This window comes from Podarcis muralis, chromosome 4, assembly GCF_964188315.1.
Source record: "Podarcis muralis chromosome 4, rPodMur119.hap1.1, whole genome shotgun sequence".
Lineage (NCBI taxonomy): Eukaryota > Metazoa > Chordata > Lepidosauria > Squamata > Lacertidae > Podarcis > Podarcis muralis.
In genome coordinates this window covers 6,193,434-6,212,004 of record NC_135658.1, presented here as the reverse complement: position 1 = coordinate 6,212,004, position 18,571 = coordinate 6,193,434, and the positions used below count along the sequence as shown (strand labels likewise).

The following is an 18,571-nucleotide window of genomic DNA, read 5'->3' as shown; positions in this document are numbered from 1 at the left end:
ATATTTTATGGGGGGCAAGCCGAGGAGTTGGAGACATCCCCACCTAGCCGTTGCTTCCGTGCTGCAGGCGGCCCTCGAGTCGTGCCGGGGGCCGGGCGGGTCTCGCCCATTCTGACGGCGTGTGCGGTGCTGTGCCGGGACCCCCCCAGAAGCACTTTTCAGTCCAGAGCTAAAAAGTATCAGATTCTCCAAACCAAACTTTTTCAGGGTTTGGAAGAAGAAGCGCTCTCACCAAATTCCAAACCTGGGATTTCACTTCTGAAGTTTGCGATGGGGTTTTGGGCTGGAGGGTTTAGCGGCGCTCTGTTGTAAGGCTTTCCTGCCGGGTCTGAGTCGGGTTTCCCCGACTCCTGTGCGTACTTTCCTAGGAGTGAGTTCAGCGGGGCTTACTCATGAGGAAGACTTGTCTGGGATCGTGCTGTTAGACTAGTTAGCATCTCTGGCTTGTCAGATCTCCGAACTGCTGGCAGCCAAGGTACTGAAGCAGTTGCATGTCATTTGTTGGACGCAGTCAAATATCACAACGCCATTGCATGCCAGTTTTTGAAGATATTGTCAGTTAAGGACTGCCAAAAGTTGAAGACAAGTGAAAAGCTGGACTCAAAATGTGCTTGGGACTTAAATTCTGAGATTGAAAAAAAGAGAGAGAATGTATGTATTTGACCCACAGAAGAAAATTGTGCACAGTTTTGTAATATAATAATAAGCAAATGTTTTGTAAGCAAACAAGGTTTCAACTGGATTGAACAATTCAGGGTTTGGGAAGAGGCCTGTGATGCTTTGAAGGACTGGGGCTACACTTTTCTTTTTGGCTGGTGCTTTTAGGGAGTTCCTGTGTCCTGAGGCAATATCCAATGTTCTCATGCTCAGAGCAGACCCACAGAAATAAACAGACCCAATCATTTTGATCAAACTGCCTGCTTTGAGCCCTGTTAATGTGGGATTTTGCTCCTTAAAAAACCCCTCAAGCCTCTGATTTGGTTCTGTTGAGTAGTGGATGGGAGGCAGAATTAAGTGCAAAGTGAGGTGCAGTCTTCAAAAAGAGGTAGGGTTCTCCACACCAGTACAATATAGGCATTTTTGTGAACAGCCAGGAAGTGATGCTGTTAAAACAACACTGGAAGTGAAGTTGCAAGGAGGAAAGTTCAGGAGGGCAGGACAGGCAGCCAGGCAACCGTCCAGCTAAGGAGGATTTACTGCTGAGTAAAAGAGGGGTAGGGATTTAAAAGTGCTTGCTCGTTCATGTAAATGTTATAAAGCTTGGAAGCTGGTGAATGCAAAGGCCAGAGAGGGACTTTAGACTTTCGGTGACTTGGATTCTCCCAACTCCTGGTTGTGCCTTAAGCAAAGGAGTGGCCAAGGCATGTCAGGAGGTGAGGGCCTGTGTGTTGTCTACGTGATCCTGAGGGTGCCAAAGCAGCCACTGGAGGCGGGGGGGTGGGGTGGGGTGATGGGATTTGTAGTCCACAAACCATCTGGAGGGAACCAGCAGGTTAGCGAAGGCGGCTGTCGGAGAACAATCAGTAGTGACCTCCTTTCCTTGGCTGCGCCAGATCCTGTTAATCTTCCTGGGGCGTGGGGGGGTGGGGTGGAGGTGCTTGTGTGGGTTGCCTGGAGGGTAACAGCTGGAACTCACCCCCCACCTCTTTCTGCCTCTAGCAGTACCCGCATCTGCATGGCAAGCTTAATCTATAACTGCCCAGGCATTTTCCCCTGGGAGATCCCTGGGGGAGGCAAGGTCAGAGCAGTTAACTGGTACTGTAAAGACACGGTGTGGATTCAGAGTGGGACCGTGGACCGAGTGCTAGGGGTTTGCAGAAAGTGCCTTTTGGGTGACCCCAAATTAAACCACAGCCTTGTTGTCGAGATAAATTAGATGAGGCTCGTAAAGCAGTTAGTGCATCATTTTTGGGTGGCTGTGCATGGACACCATAGTGCCTCCTTCTGCCTGTGAATATTAAAAAGCAAAACCCTTTGAAGGGGACTGATCCTGACCAGTAAGGAGGTCTCTGCAGAACTGTCTGAAGCTGTCCAGCTGCAACCCACCCACCCCACTCCCAGGAGAGCACCTGTCACTCTTGGAGAGGTCACCTGTCCCTGCACCTGCTTCTCCTGCTGCTAGCAGACATGACAGCACCAGCTGCTGCCTTGCCTTGAGATCAAGGCCTACAACTGCGCTTTTGTGAGTTCCTGGATGCAGTGTTAGAAACGCAGATATGTCAGCTAGGCACCCAATGGCTCATTAAACCAAGGTTAAAAAGGTAAAGGGACCCCTGACAGTTAAGTCCAGTTGCAGATGATTCTGGGGTTGCTGCGCTCATCTCGCTTTACTGGCCGAGGGAGCTGACATTTGTCCACAGACAGCTTCCGGGTCATGTGGCCAGCATGGCTAAGCCGCTTCTGGCGAACCAGAGCAGCGCAAGGAAATGCTGTTTACCTTCCCACCAGAGTGGTACCTACTTATCTACTTGCACTTGACGTGCTTTGAAACTGCTAGGTTGGCAGGAGCAGGGACCGAGCAATGGGAGCTCACTCTGTCACAGGGATTCAAACCACCGACCTTTTGATCGGCAAGCCCTAGGCTCAGTGGTTTAGACCACAGCACCACCCGCGTCCCTAAACCCAAGGCTACAGTCACCCAAACGGAATGTCTAGTTGCCATTTTGCGCCAAGACGGCTCTAAAGTCTTTATTTTTCAAATGACGGACTAACATGATTGATTCTCAGTTAAACATCTGGCAGGTTCAGATGGCAACCTTGAGCTAGGTTAAGAGTTTTGAGAACTTAAAGAAGAAAAGCCGCTTGATCTAGGGACAGTCCACATATATATTGGTAAGTATAGGGACGCAGGTGGCGCAGTGATCTAAACCACTGAGCCTCTTGGGCTTGCTGATCAGAAGGTCGGCCGTTCGAATCCCCACGGCGGGGTGAGCTCCCGTTGCTCTGTCCTGGCTCCTGCCAACCTAGCAGTTTGAAAGCACCCCAGTGCAAGTAGATAAATAGGTATCACTGCAGTGGGAAGGTACATGGTGTTTCTGTGCGCTCTGGCTTCCATCACGGTGTCCCGTTGCTCCATCAGCGGTTTAGTCCTGCTGGCCACATGACCCAGAAAGCTGTCTGTGGATAAACGCCGGCTCCCTCGGCCTGAAAGTGAGATGAGCGCCGCAACCCCATAGTCGCATTTGACTGGACTTAACCGTCCAGGGGTCCTTCACCTTTACCTTTATATTGGTAAGTGAAGACAAGCTACAGCAAATAACTTTAATGTTGCTCACTGCTCTTGCTCAGGCTGCGCAGGAAAAGCCTTTTGGTTCCTGAAATCCATTCCGATTGTGCGCATAAAAAACAGCCGCATCGCAAAACCTCCAAAACACTCCCCTCCCACACTGCTCATTGCTTGGGCAGCCCTGACCTTGAGCCTGTAGTATCTCTGCTGTGGTGTCAAGGAACCATCGGGCGTTTTCCGACTCCTGTGCAAACGGGCTAAGTAGCAGAAAGTTGTCTTGCTGCGTCTTCCCAACCACCTACAAGGCAGGCTTAAAGGGCTAGATCCACATTGCAGATTGGTGCATGGGCTGAAAGAGAGAAAACATCGCCTAAGACCAGGGGTTAGCAAACTTTTTCAATGGGGGGCTGGTCCACTGTCCCTCAGACTTTGTGGGGGGCTGGACTATATTTTGAAAATAAAAATAAAAATGAATTCCTGTGCCCCACAAATAACCCAGAGATACATTTTAAATAAAAGCACACGTTCTACTCATGTAAAAACACCAGGCAGCCCCACAAATAACCCAGAGATGCATTCTACTCATGTAAAAACACGCTGATTCCTGGACTGTCCGCGGGATGGATTCAGAAGGCGATTGGGCTGGATCCGGCCCCCGGGCCTTAGTTTGCCTATCCAGGCCTAAGACCATCTGATGCCCTGGGCTTTGGGCTTTGGGCTCTTGCCTGTTTTATGCCAGTTCTGTGCCAGAAGATGACCTTTATTGGTAATAACTTTGCCTGCAGCGTCCTAGGAATTCCCTGTCATGTTCACAGCTGAAAGAGTGGTAAAATCTATCTATCTATCTATCTATCTATCTATCTATCTATCTATCTATCATCTATCTATCTATCTATCTATCTATCTATCTATCTATCTATCCATTCACGGGGATCAGGACTTCTGCCCCATTTCTGTTGCAGCAAGCCCTGAAATGAAGAGGGATGTTACTGGGGTAATAATATCTGTGCACAAGCGTGTGATCTTGTGTGTTTAAGAGGAGACTCTTCCCTAGTTGGTTTTGCTCCACCCGTTGTGTGTGTGCAGTAATATGGACGTGGGGTTGGGGGTGCGTCCGTCATAAATGAAAAGGGCGCATTCCTCGGATACAGCGTTATCCGCCAAGCTCTGCATCTTGTTCTGCTCTCTTCCGTAGGAGTCCTCCTTCCTCCCCTTGGAATGTGGTTTCTGTTGCTTCTGGGAAGCGAGGTTTAATCACCACCCTTGGCAGTAATTGGGGTAATTGGGTCAAGACACCTACAGAACCTCCCGCTGCCCTCGTTAAGTTTTCAAAGCAGAGCGCGCACCAACAGGTCTCTGTATTATTTTGCCTTCTTCATTTGCAGCATTTGTGTTTCTCCTTAGCAAAAGATGGGGTGGGGGGTGGGGAGCCTGGTCCCGGACTCAACCGCTAAAGCAAAGTGCTGTGTTCAAATCCCAGGCAGAACTTCACTGGAGCCCTTTAGTCTCAGGGTAGGAGAAACATGGATTAAGTGAGACAAAAGAGCCTTTAATATGCAGGATGCAAAGTTACACAGAACGCTTTCTCAAGCTGAGTATTGTTTTGTGTGTGTGTGTGTGTGTGTGTGTGTGTGTGTGTGTGTGTATTTCTCAACCATGTTTTGCCTGTGTCTGTGAACTACATCAGAAGACAAGGTGAGCAGCTTGGAGAGGAAATGTCTATGGCGGTCCTAACTACATTTACTCGAGAAGGAAGCCTTGTTGATTCTAGTTAGGACTTACTCCTGAGTAAGCGTGCTTAGGACTGCAGCCTTAAATTCAGTACAAAGAGACAACTCTGAGAGAGTTTTAAACTGCACAAAAGCCACAACATGAGAGGCACAGCTGTGAATAACAACAACAAAAAAAACCCCAATAATAATAATAATTAAAAAACAGTTCTCATTGGAACATAAAGGTAAAGGGACCCCTGACCATTAGGTCCAGTCATGACCGACTCTGGGGTTGCAGCACTCATCTCGCTTTACTGGCCGAGGGAGCTGGCATACAGCTTCCGGGTCATGTGGCCAGCAGGACTAAGCCACTTCTGGCGAACCAGAGCAGCGCACGGAAATGCTGTTTACCTTCCCGCCGGAGCGGTACCTACCGTATTTTTCGCCCTATAAGACACACTTTTCCCCCTCCAAAAATGAAGGGGAAATGTGTGTGCGTCCTATGGGGTGAATGCAGGCTTTCGCTGAAGCCTGGAGAGCGAGAGGTGTCGGTGCACACCGACACCTCTCGCTCTCCAGGCTCCAGGAAGCTATCCGCAAGCCTTGCGCGCCCGGGGGAACTCCCCCCGGGCGCGCAAGGCTTGCGGGCCGCAGCCTGCAGCGTGGAGCACGGGGCGCCCTTCGGAGGACACCCCACGCTTCACGCAGCTGTCCGCAAGCCTTGCGCGCCTGGGGGAACTCCGGAGCCTGGGGAGACCAGTGCGGCTCCCTAGGCTTGCGGATATCAGGCTGTTCTGGGGGCTGGGGTCGGGGGAAGCTCGGGCTTCCCCCGCGCCTGCCCCGTGCCTGGGGAGGGGAAATTTTTTTTCTTTATTGCCCCCCCCCCCGAAAAAAATTAGGTGCGTCCTATGGGGCAGTGCGTCCTATGGGGCGAAAAATACGGTATTTATCTACTTGCACTTTGACGTGCTTTCAAACTGCTAGGTTGGCAGGAGCAGGGACGGAGCAACGGGAGCTCACCCCATGGCGGGGATTCGAAACCCTGACCTTCTGATTGGCAAGAACCCTGACCTTCTGATTGGATTCGAAACCCTGACCTTCTGATTGGTTTAACCCACAGCGCCACCCGCGTCCCACCATTGGAACATAGTCTGCTGTATAAATAGAAGTATGCAAGGCATCAACAAGATATAGCTCTGTTAGTTAGAGGGTGGTGCTGATAACATCAAGGTTGCAGGCCTGATCCCTGTCCTGGACAGTTGCAGATTCCTGCATTGCAGGGGGTTGGACTAGATGACCCTCAGGGGCCCTTCCAACTTTGTGATTCTCTGGTCCACTGAAACCTCCTGTAGCTGCAAGGTGCAGCTGGGGGAATCCTGATGGTGGAGCCTTCCTGGAGTTAAAGCAATAGGTAGAGCCTTGCGGGGTCTCCATGTAAGCTAGCCCAACAAAAATGGAGAGCAGGTTGTTAGTAAAATGTTTGTATACATAGTATATTTATATTTCGTTCCTTCTGAATTGAACTAGGGTTTCTGAGTGCCAAAGCAGGGCAGCTGACAAATGAAATGGTGGAATAATAATAATAATAATAATAATAATAATAATAATAATAATAATAATAATTTGTACCCCACCCATCTGGCTGGGTTTCCCCAGCCACTCTGGGCGGCTTCCAACAAAGATTAAAAATACATTAAAATGTCACACATGAAAAACTTCCCTGAACAGGGCTGCCTTCAGATGTCTTCTAAATGTCAGGTACTGTAGTTGTTTATCTCTTTGACATCTGATTGGAGGGCATTCCACAGGGCGGGGGCCACCACCGAGAAGGCCCTTTAGTAGCCTTGGGGGGACCTGATATTGGCAGGAGTACAACCCCCCCCACTGAATCACCCCCAAAGTCCAAGGGGGGACTGGGGTTGGGCAATGGATACCAGGAAGCATGTCATGTTGAGTGTCGGCTGCACATCTGCATGCATGAAAAGAAATCAGTAATTATAATATCAAAGTTACATAGGGAGCTGTGCAGCAGGTGTTTTAACCTAGGCTGCGTCTCCGTGGCCGTTTATTCCCTTTTATGACTTTCCCCCTCCTGTTAAGGAGCTTTCACACCAGGTAACTGGAGCTACAGTGAAATACAGTGCAATATTGGTGCTCGTATCTGTGCTATTTGCTTCCAGGAAAAAAATCCGTTTGCAAAAAATGTGGAAACGAGTTCTGAACATGTGCCGTGTTCCGCAGTCGTTCCAGAAGTGGACTTTACCCTGTGTGAAAGCTCAAATATAAATGTGGAAATGCAAAGTGAGGGAAACGTTGTGAAAACGTTGTGAAAATGAAATCAGCTTTATTTTTAAATCTAATGTGGATTGTTTGATGTGCCTCCGAAGCTGCAAATTCCGCTCTGTCCTGGTGTTCCTCCAAAAGATGTAGATTTCCTGCTCCTTTCTGACTGGCCAGATTTTTAATGGCCAGTTATTTATTTAACATTGTTTGCTTATAAGGACTCATTGCTTATGGTAGAGAAAAGCTTTGAAACTTGTCTACAGGGAGCCAAGGAAGCAGAGGACTGCGATGTGACGTGTGTCCCATCAGAGGTTTGGGCTGCCTGTCTGGTCCCGATGCACCAGAGGGATCTGAACCGAATTCTTCTGGGGAAAGTTGGTCCCCAGCAGCAGTGGGGTTTGGGCCTCCCAGTTCCCTCTGTCCTTAGCTCATGCAGAGACAGAGGGACCCACAGACTTGCTGTCACACCGCGAAATCCCCTGATATAGCAACAAGCACAACAGCACAACAGGATCCCACCTGGGAGTTTGCACTAGATCACATTTGAGGCATCCTTCCTGCTCTGTGCATTGTATCCTCTGAACACAGAGGGCAAAACTGTTGTGCATATTGTCTTATGGCTATTAGTAATCTTAGAAGGACTCCCCGTTCTTTGGTTTTGTTTTAAATAGCAAATTGTGGCCTGTTCTTCCCACAGAGGCAAAAGCCTTCATTCCCGCTGGATTTTTCCTTTTTCAGCCTCCCCTCAAGAGCCTGCTGGTTATAGCAGACTGGTGATTTGTGGGGTTTTTTTGTTCTTAATACACACACAGCGTGTTTTCATTTTTTAATATACATGCCTTAAGCTTTCCTAGGAAAGGCGTGCATCCCCCCCGCCACTACAGTATTTTTCGTCCCATAGGATGCTCCGTCCCATAGGACGCACCTAGTTTTTTGGGGGGGAAATAAAGGAAATTCCCCCCCTTTATTTCCCCCCCAAAACCAGGTCGGGGAAACCAAACCAGGTCGAGGAACAGCGGGATGGTGGCGCTGCGCCTCCCTGCTGTCCCCCGAGCTTGTGGGGCTGGCCGATGTCTGCCCGGAGCGAGGGGCGCTCTGCTTCAGGGCGCCCCTCGCGCCAGGCGGCAGGCTGCTATCCGCAGCGTGGGGAGCCCTGCGGGGAACTCCTGCAGGGCTCCCCATGCTGCGGATGTCTGCCCGGCGCAAGGGGCGCTCTGCTTCAGGGCGCCTCTCGCGCTGGGTGGCAGGCTGCTATCCGCAGCGTGGGGAGCCCTGCGGGGAACTCCCGCAGGGCTGCCTAGGCTGCGGATGTGTTCCCGAAGCGCCGGGCGCCCTGCTTTCAGCGTGCCCGGCGCTCCGGGAAATAGGCTGCCTAGGCTGCGGATGTCTTCCTGAAGCCTGGAGAGCGAGAGGGGTCGGTGCGCACAGACCCCTCTCGCTCTCCAAGCTTCAGCAAAAGCCTGCATTCGCCCCATAGGACGCACCCAGATTTCCCCTTCATTTTTGGAGGGGAAAAAGTGCGTCCTATAGGGCGAAAAATACGGTAAATTGTTGGTGAACTAAGACCCCTTCCTGGTTCTTAGCCACCTGCAAGGCCTACTCCGAGTATCCCTGTCAAAGTTAAAGGACATGGTTAACTTAGGTGCATTAATGACAGTGGGACTACTCTGAGTAGCTGGCTGCAACCCCTTGTTTCTAATGTTGTCCAAGCAGATTTCTCCAGAAAGTCCAAAAGCAAAGCAGACTGTTTTCCCAAGGTACTCTGCTCCTGTAAATGGAGGTTCTGTCTACATGTTGTGGTTGAAGACCACCAATAGACCCATTCTTCATGAGGAAGGTTTATTTAAATGAGACTCCATGAACAGCTATATTATTATTAATAATAACAACTTACGTTACTATTATTTTGGTGGGGGTGCTTAGCCACGAGGGAAAGGGAATCATGTACATATCCATTGCTCTTTGCTCCTACTTTGCAAGATCCATTGCAGATGAATCAATTTGTGGCTCACTTCCTTCGGCCAGCCCTCTGCCCACACTTTCCATGCTTTCCGCCAAGGCAAGAAACATTTTTGAATGGGATTAAAACAGGAGGAGATTTCGTGTTCCTGAGATCCAACTCTGGCTCCATTTTGGGCAGGGGAATTTCCTCCAAGGTTCTGGCTGAATCTCACAGGGGAAGGAAAGGTTTTTCTCCCTTCCCCCTCACCCCAGTTTCCTTGCGAACATTTCATTTCCTGGGATTAAGAGGGAGGGAGATCTGGAGCTGTGATTAAGAGAAGCTGGTAATTTGAGGCTCCCTTTGGGCAGCCGCAGCTGGACATCTACATTGGTTGCCACCCATGATCACACTTGGACTCTTTAAAAATAAATCCCCTGTTCCAAGCCTGTTATTTTGTTCGTTGTGTCCCAGGGAAGGGGTGTTCGCCAGTGTGTAATTGTGCCCCAAAACTTATTTCAGGGACGTTGCTTTTGGTCAAGGTGAAGTTGCAACAGAATATGCACCTCTGCGCATGTGCAGAGAGGTTTTTTTTTAAAAAGCTATAAATTAATGCAAGGATGATGGTGGCACAGTGGTCTAAACCACAAGCCTCTTGGGCTTGCTGATTGGAAGGTCAGCGGTTCGAATCCCTGTGATGGGGTGAGCTCCCGTTGCTCGGTCCCTGCTCCTGCCAACCTAGCAGTTTGAAAGCACACCAGTGCAAGTAGATAAATAGGTACTGTACTCCAGTGGGAAAGTAAACAGTGTTTCCATGCGCTCTGGCACTTGTCACAGTCCTCTGTGCACCAGAAGCGGTTTAGTCCTGCTGCCAAATGACCCTGAAAACTGTCTGTGGACAAACGCCGGCTCCCTCGGCCTGAAAGCGAGATGGGCGCTGCAATCCCATAGTCGCCTTTGACTGAACCGTCCAGGGGTCCTTTACCTTTTTAAAAAACAAATTAATGCATTACTGAATAAACCTTCTAGGGTTTAGAGGCCGGGGTCCCAAGTCAGAGGGTGTGATTTCATGAGCCATTGAACCCTCTTTCTGAAAAGGCATTATTTTTGTGTGTGTCTTCTGAAGATAATGTCCCTCTGTGGTTTGTGATTCTCCCAGCTCTGGAAGTTCTGCCAAAGTCCAGTCCAGGACATCTCCTTGCAACCAAACCGACATAAGACAGTTTTTATTTAAGGCACCTATTTAGTGGTAACAGATAAATGTTGGTTAGTTTCAGTGGGGAATTTATATATAGATACAGCTGTTTTGCATGTGACGGATTTTCAGTTGCCTTTGAGAAAATTGTGCTTTTAAAGATATGTTTACCAGTTCTGAGCCTGAAAGGCCCCCAGGCTAAAGAGCTCTTGGGGCCCCTCCAACTATAAAGTTCTCCTGTTGCAAACCTCACTGAAACCACAAGGCATCCCAGCTACTCTGGGCGAAGTGAGAGCGTCTGGTTCAGAGCGGGTGGGGATGCTTTTGCAGTTGTTTCAAACGGACAGCGGTAACAATGAGGCCGTGCAGATTTCACGGGGAGCAAGCACCACGAAACGCATTGCCTCTGTGCGTTCACCAAATACATCTGATTTCTGAGGTTCACTCTTTTTCCACTCTTGCCTTCGAGAACAAAGAAATGGCTCATATAGAATGTGAAAGGGCACGAAGTGTCTTGCCGCTGAGGCTTCCTTTGTGAGCTGCTGTTCTGAGCCGCTGACATTTTTCTGACGTTTCTGCGGCTGTTTGGTTGGCTGTAATAAAGGTCCTGGGGTTGTTCTGCATGTTCCTTCAGATGCAGGATGCTTGGGTCTCTTTTGTTTAGAGGAAAGACCAGCTAAGAAGGGGCGTGATGGAAGTTTGAAAGATTATGCCTGGCATGGCATGCAGAAAGTGAGCAGAGAAAAGTTTTTCTCCTTCTTTCCCAACACCAGAACCGCGGACAAGCTGAATGCTGGAAGATTCAGGATAGAGGAAAGAAAGTTTTTCATGCACTGCACGGTCAGACTGTGGAACTCCCTGCCACAAGAGGCAGGGATGGCTTTAAAAGAGGATTGGAGGATTGGAAAAATTAATGGAGGAGGCTATCGATGGCTTCCAGCCAGGATGGCGCTGCTTTGCCTCCGCAGTCAGAAGCAGCTACACTTCTGAATACCAGTTGCTGGAAACCACAGGTGGGGAGAGTGTTGCTCTTGTGCTCGGAACAGCGTTTGAAATTCACCAGGCGCATTTTGCACCTGGCTTTCAGCCTCTTGCGACCGAGTGAAGGTGCCTGGGCACCAGGATGGCGCCTGACGTCTCCACCATCTGGAGGGATCCTCGGATCGGGACTGTTTTCACACATTAACAACACGTCTTGTAGAATTCTATCTGTGACATTTTATCCGCGCAATCAGAATGAGCTTCAGGAACCAAAAAGGCGTATTGAAAAATATGACTTCTGAGCCGTCTGGCCCCCAAATGGCCACTAGGCATTGCCTTTTGGCGACTGTAACCCTGGTTTGTATATCTGTAACCCTGGTTTGTATATCTGAGTTTCTAACACAGGCTCGGATCCTGCCTGCGGGTTTCCCACAGCATCCACCCCTCACCCCTTCCACCCTGGCACATAGGAAACTGCCTTAGCTCAAGTCAGACCTGTAGTCCACCGAGCCCAGCATTGCTTACACTGACTGGCAGCTTCTCTCCAGGCAGGAGGGTCTTTTCTCAGCCCCGCCTGGGAACTGAACCTGTCGCCTTCTGCAGGCCAAGCGAATGCTCTGCCGCAAAGCTGCAGCCTTGCCCTTACACAGCCCCCTCCCTACCAATCCTGAGGGTGCTGCAAGGGGGGAGCAAGTTAGGCCTCTGAACTAGGTCTGCCCACCCCCGGGTTAGCCTGTTGAGCCACAGCCTGAACATTTGGGCACTTTCCTGTGGTTTAAACAAAACCCTTTTTTAAGTTCAGAAGTCCCAACAAGAGGTGCCTCTGTCTTGCTTCCTTGCAAGGAGAGAAGCACATGCTCTCCTTTCTTGGCACTGGTCTCCCTCCTCTTCTTCCTCCTCCTCCTCCTTCTCGCTGGCCTTTGGGCGTGTTTTTTTTTTTTTTGCAGGGACATCCCAGTGTCTGTGGCTGGAAAACCAATTTTCCTCTTGTTTTGCTAACTGCACCCAAGTGGTGCGGAATGTGCCTGCTTCTGAAGGCTGCTCCGCAATGCCCAGGAGGTTTTGCCCAGCAAGGAGGAACAGTCTAAGTCTTTTTCCCTTTTTTCCCCTTGCAGGAATTTCATCTGCTCCTCCCCCACCCGAACCACAGCCTTCTCCTTGGCAGCTGTTTGGGCTTTATGACAGCACCAGAGGGAGGGAGGGAGGGAGGCAGCTATACCAGCTTAGAGCGCAGTTATCCGCTCAGGTTGCTGCTGGCTTGAGAAAATTATGTGCTCCTTAAAGCAATGATGCAGAAAGCTCAGCGCTTGCTAGTTTTGTGTGCGCGCGCATGTGTTTGTTTATATATACAGTGGTACCTCTGGATAAGAACGGGATCCGTTCTGGATCCCTGTTCGCATCCTGAAGCGAACGCAACCCGTGTCTGCGCGTGCGCGGGTCGTGATTTGCCGTTTCCGTGCATGCGTGTGATGTCATTTTGACTGCGCGAGCAGCAAAACCCGGAAGTTACGTGTTCTGTTACTTCTGGGTTGCTGTGGAGCGCAACCCGAAAGTGCTCAACCTGAATCATATTTAACCCGAGGTATGACTGTACAGTGGGACCTTGGTTCTCAAGCTTAACCCCTTCCGAAAGTCCGTTCCAAAACCAAAGTGTTCCAAAATCAAGGCGCACTTTCCCATAAAAAGTAACGCAAAATGGATTAATCCATCCCAGACTTTTAAAAACAACTCCTAAAACAGCGATTTAACATGTATTTTGCTATTTAACGAGAGCATTGATCCATAAAATGAAAGCAGTAATCAATGTACTGTACTATAAAATAAATAAGACAGTATTGTAGATGATAAAGATTAAAATTAATTTTTTTCCTTCCCTGCACTGATGATAGTCACTGGGTTCCACACAGTCACAGAAACAAATTACCCGAAAAAGCCTCAAAAACAAAAACGCAAAATAAATAGCAAAAACAAAAGCGCCAAACTTAATCTTTTCCAGAAGTCCATTTGACTTCTTAAATGTTCAAAAACCAAGGCACAGCTTCTGATTGGTGCAGGCACCCCGGAAACAATAGCTGACAGCCGCACCGAATGTTCGGCTTCCGAAAAACATCTGAAAACAGAAACAAACTTACTTCTGATTTTTTGGCGTTTGAGTACCAAGGCATTTGAGAACCAAGGCACCACTGTATATATAAGTTTTCAACCATGTATAAACAAAACAAGAAGTTTTCCCCGTTCCCACCTTCTGGTACGGATGAAGATCTTTGATCCTTTCAGACATTGGCCTGTCACTAGAGAATGAGGGAGTGGTTCTCTTTACCTTGAATGTGTTCCCTTGCGTTCATGCTTTAATGCATGCTTAGGGGCCCAGCTTTTGCAATCTGCATGGGTGATGACGAATGTGGAAATAAGGAAATGCAATTGAGAGATTCCCTCTTTCATTAAGCTGCATGCTTTTGAATTCTGGTGCTGGAGGAGACTCTTGAGAGTCCCATGGACTGCAAGAAGATCAAACCTCTCCATTCTGAAGGAAATCAGCCCTGAGTGCTCACTGGAAGGACAGATCCTGAAGCTGAGGCTCCAAGACTTTGGCCACCTCATGAGAAGAGAAGACTCCCTGGAGAAGACCCTGCTGTTGGGAAAGATGGAGGGCACAAGGAGAAGGGGACGACAGAGGATGAGATGGTTGGACAGTGTTCTTGAAGCTACCAGCATGAGTTTGACCAAACTGCGGGAGGCAGTGGAAGACAGGAGTGCCTGGCGTGCTCTGGTCCAGGGGGTCACGAAGAGTCGGACACGACTAAACGACTAAACAACAACAACAACAACAGGGGCTGTGCCTTTGTGTGCTGTGAATCCAGTCTGCTCCCAGGCAGATACCATCGCCACAGTTGTAGCCTCCCTCCTAGGAGGGTGGTCTCGTGTTTTTAGTTCCAGCACCAAATTAGCGCTTAAAAGCCCCTTCGGAGGCACCAACCCAAGTCCTGTTCCAGAACACTTTCTCCGCAAAGAGCTTTTTGACTCTCTAGAATAGCGGCAGCAGTTATTTTAGGAACGGCTGCAAGTTCAGGATGCTGCAGGTCTGTTTGGACAGCTGGTGGCTCCCAGCTAGGGGGCTGCAGAGAATACACCCCCCCACCCTGTGTTCTTGGGAAAACACACATCTTGGCGAAGGCGGAAGGGTGTTTCTTTGGGGATCTGATTGTTTCCTTGCCATCATATCCAGGGATAGGGAATCAAATCCCAGAAACTTAGTCCTTCTAGGGCATGGATGTGTAGTGCATACTATGAAGATTGGAGTACCATGTCTTGAGGCAGTGAGTTCCACAGGTAAGCAAAGGATTTGCGAAATAGGTTGGTTACCTTTGGGCCATTGCATGAGACATGGAATGGGCTGAGATTGCTGCAGTTTGTTAAGGGCGATGGGAGTTGTTAGGAGGTGCCCTCCCAGAGCTACAGTTCCCAGAGTTCAGTGGTACCTCGGGTTAAGAACTTAATTCGTTCTGGAGGTCCGTTCTTAACCTGAAACTGTTCTTAACCTGAAGCACCACTTTAGCTAATGGGGCCTCCCGCTGCCGCCGCATCGCTGGAGCATGATTTCTGTTCTCATCCTGAAGCAAAGTTCTTAACCCGTAGTACTATTTCTGGGTTAGCGGAGTCTGTAACCTGAAGCATCTGTAACCCGAGGTACCACTGTATTGGTGAAGAGGGATTGATTGTTAAGCCACCCTGGGAATTGTAGCTCTGGGGAGGGAATTGGGGGTCTAGGCCTGTTGGATGTGAGTGTCACGGGCTCATTTATATTGCACAATCATTGTGCCCGGTGCTTTACAGAGTACCAAAAGGCAGGTCCCTGCCCCTAGCTGCATACAATTTAAAACTGAACACAAGAGAAATGGAGGTAGGGACAAACAGGCGAAGAACATGCAGTCTCTGTTTTCCTTATATGTGCTTTTGCTTAGTGGCAGTGGGACAAGTGTCCCCAATTTGGTGCCCTCCAGATCTTCAGGCTATGGTTCCTGATGTAACCCCCCCCCCAAAGCAATAACCGGAGGGCACCAGATTGGGGAAGGCTGCTGTAAGGGTACATGCCTTAGAGGAGGAGCGGCCTGGACAGTGTGATGCAGCAGCAAAAAAAGCTAATGTGATTCTAGGCTGAATCCACAGAAGTCTAGTGTCTAGATCAAGGGAAGTCATATTCCTGCAGTATTCTGCCTTGGTCAGACCTCACCCGGAGTCCTGTGTCCAATTCCGAGCACCAGAATTTAAGAAGGATGTTGACAAGCTGGAAGGTGTGCAGAAGAGGGCAACCAAGATGATCAGGGGCCTGGAAGCCAAGCCTGATGAGGAACGGTTGAAGGCGCTGGGTGTGTTCAGCCTGGAAAAGAGGAGACTGAGAGTTTAGATATCTTCAGGGCTGCGCCATGGAAGGGCAGCCCAACCAGCTTGTTTTTCTGCTCTAGAGGGCAGGACCCAAAGCGAGGGGGTTCAAATGGCAAGCTGGGAGGTTCTGACTAAACCTTAGGAACGGTGAAAGCTGATGGACTCTTTCCTTCGTTGGAGGTTTTGCAGCAGATGTTGGACGGCCACCTGCCAGCGATGCTGTGGCTGTGATTCCTGCAGAGCAGGGGTTGGACTAGATGACTCTTGGGGGGGGGTCCCTTCCAATGCCACCATTCTCTGATTCTATGTGTGGGCACCCCCAGCCCCTCCCTCTGACCCCCAGCCTCCTTCCACAATCTGTGTCTCTCCGCTTTGGTGCCTTTGTAGCCAGAACTGACCCGCCACCCGTCTGCGGAGACAGAAACTCCCTGTTCTCTGCAGAGGCTGCCGCCTAAGCTGGGTTTCCCCCGCTGCTGGCTAAAGATAGCCTCCCCGCCCCCGCCTCCTCCTCCTCTGCCGGCATCCTGGCTTGGGAGCCTGTGTGCTTTTCACTGAGTCACAGGCTGCGCGGCTGACGCTGCAGAGAGAGAGGGGGCAGAGAGGGAGAATATGTGTATATATCTGTGTTCCTCCAGCGCAGATGGGAAAACAAACCACCACTATGCACTATAAATAGCTCTCGCCAGGAGGAAGAAAGATGAACTTCATTGCTGTGTCTGCAGAGGCGCTTCGGGGCTTTAACTCTTTGGTGCAGAGGCCGAGGTGTGGGTTTCTTTCCAGAGAGGCTCTCGGCAAATGCCTTATCATTCACAGGGCTGGCACAAGAAACTGCCTCCTGTAGCATCAGTAAACATACCGGCTGTGTTCTTAGATAAATAAGGTATACTATTCATTGTTAAAGCTCTGGTTTTCCCAGTAGTGATGTATGGAAGTGAGAGCTGGACCATAAAGAAGGCTGATCGCCGAAGAATGCTTTTGAATTCTGGTGCTGGAGGAGACTCTTGAGAGTCCCATGGACTGCAAGAAGATCAAACCTCTCCATTCTGAAGGAAATTAGCCCTGAGTGCTCACTGGAAGGACAGATCCTGAAGCTGAGGCTCCAGTTCTTTCGCCACCTCATGAGAATAGAGGACTCCCTGGAAAATACCCTGATGTTGGGAAAGATGGAGGGCCCAAGGAGAAGGGGACGACAGAGGACGAGATGCTTGGACAGTGTTCTTGAAGCTACGAACATGAGTTTGACCAAACTGCGGGAGGCAGTGGAAAACAGGAGTGCCTGGCGTGCTCTGGTCCACGAAGAGTCGGACACGACTAAACGACTAAACAACAACAAATTCATTGTATCAAATCATAAATTTCAACAGAAGTAACTCATAAAGTAACTCACAAACGAACAAAGCAGAAGATGCAGTGGATCAGATCATTCTCTAGTCAGTTGTTGCATAAGGTCCATCCGTGTAATGGTGTCTATTCCACCTGTCTGTTCATAAGGTCTGAACAATACACATGAAAGGTTGTTACAGTTCCACAGAATCCTTTCGCAGAGTCTAAAGACAAGGATTTCCAGAATATTCGCCTTGTTTCGCCGTCCTGGGTTTCATCAGTAGCTAAAGCTCTAATTAATACAAATAAATACGATATCGTGATCTCACACATTTTACAGCAAAAATAATATAAAACCATAAATACCTGTACATACCACATGTGATATTACAGGACAATGGATCTTATGGCACAGTAGTAGCTGCGGTAAGCAGCAACTGTTACAAAGTAGGGTTATATAGACAAGTGCAATATTGATTGAGTTACAGGTGTTGGCAATCCACAGATACAGAATATCTTTCTTTAAGTAACCCCTGTAGCACAGCAAAAGTAAAACAAACTTAATCCATGTTATATATATAAACATTAATACAAACTCATACATTAATGTAAACAGTTTTTGGATCTAGAGTAATAGCAATCCACAAATGCACCATTTAGTACAAAAAAACAACAACACAAAACCCCCCCACTATAATCAGTTTCAGTATTCAGAAGAGGTCCATCTCGCTCAGTGTCATCAGCACTGGCTGGCAGCAGCTGACCAGGGTTCAGGCAGGTGCCAGAGATGGGGCCTGGGACCTTCTGGCTGAAACAGCTGCTCCGTAGAGTTGGAAGGGATCCCTGGCGGTCATCTAGTCCAACCCCTTTGCAATTCTGGAACCACAGCAGCTTCACACCTCCAGCTGCTGCCCAGGGGTGCCTGGGTGACTGTGAGGAGCTTGGGATTCCCAGAACCTCCGATTTTAGAACTTGAGGAGGACCCTGTTTCGGTTCATAAGGCTGGTTCCCTCCATCCTGCTGCCGTTGGAAAGGGACGGATGCCGTTGCGCTTTCACTTTTCGTGCATGGCAGGGAACGGAAGCAGAAAGCTGACTTCACACCTGAGTGTCTGTGGTTGAATGTTGCATCCTCTCGTTTAAACCTTTTGACTACAGTTGCTGCTATTCTACTGCTGAGTTAGGGCCGGTAGGAATTCCTAACAGGAATCCCCCTTTTGCAAAAGGAAAAAATAATAATGAAATGCTTTGCCATTTGCTGGTAAAAAACATTTTGAGGTAGATGGCAAAGATGCCCATTTTACAGATGAGAAACTGAGGCTGGAAGAAAATGACTTGCTTGAGACCATTTTACAGCGGTACCTCCGGTTGTGAACGGGATGCATTCTGGAGGCCCGTTCGCAACCTGAAAAGCCATATCTGCGCAGGTGTGGAGTGCAATTTGGTGCTTGTGCGCATGTGCGAAGCGTGATTTAGCGCTTCTGCACATGCGTGAGTGGTGAAACCTAGAAGTAACCCTTTCTGATACTT

The 18,571-nt window shown here is 49.2% G+C and overlaps 1 protein-coding gene across 2 annotated transcripts in view; it reads left to right on the top strand.

The window, feature by feature from the left end:
* The window catches only part of INPPL1 (inositol polyphosphate phosphatase like 1), a 74,663-nt gene that overhangs the window by 546 nt on the left and 55,546 nt on the right, over window positions 1-18,571 (top strand). The window lies entirely within an intron of this gene.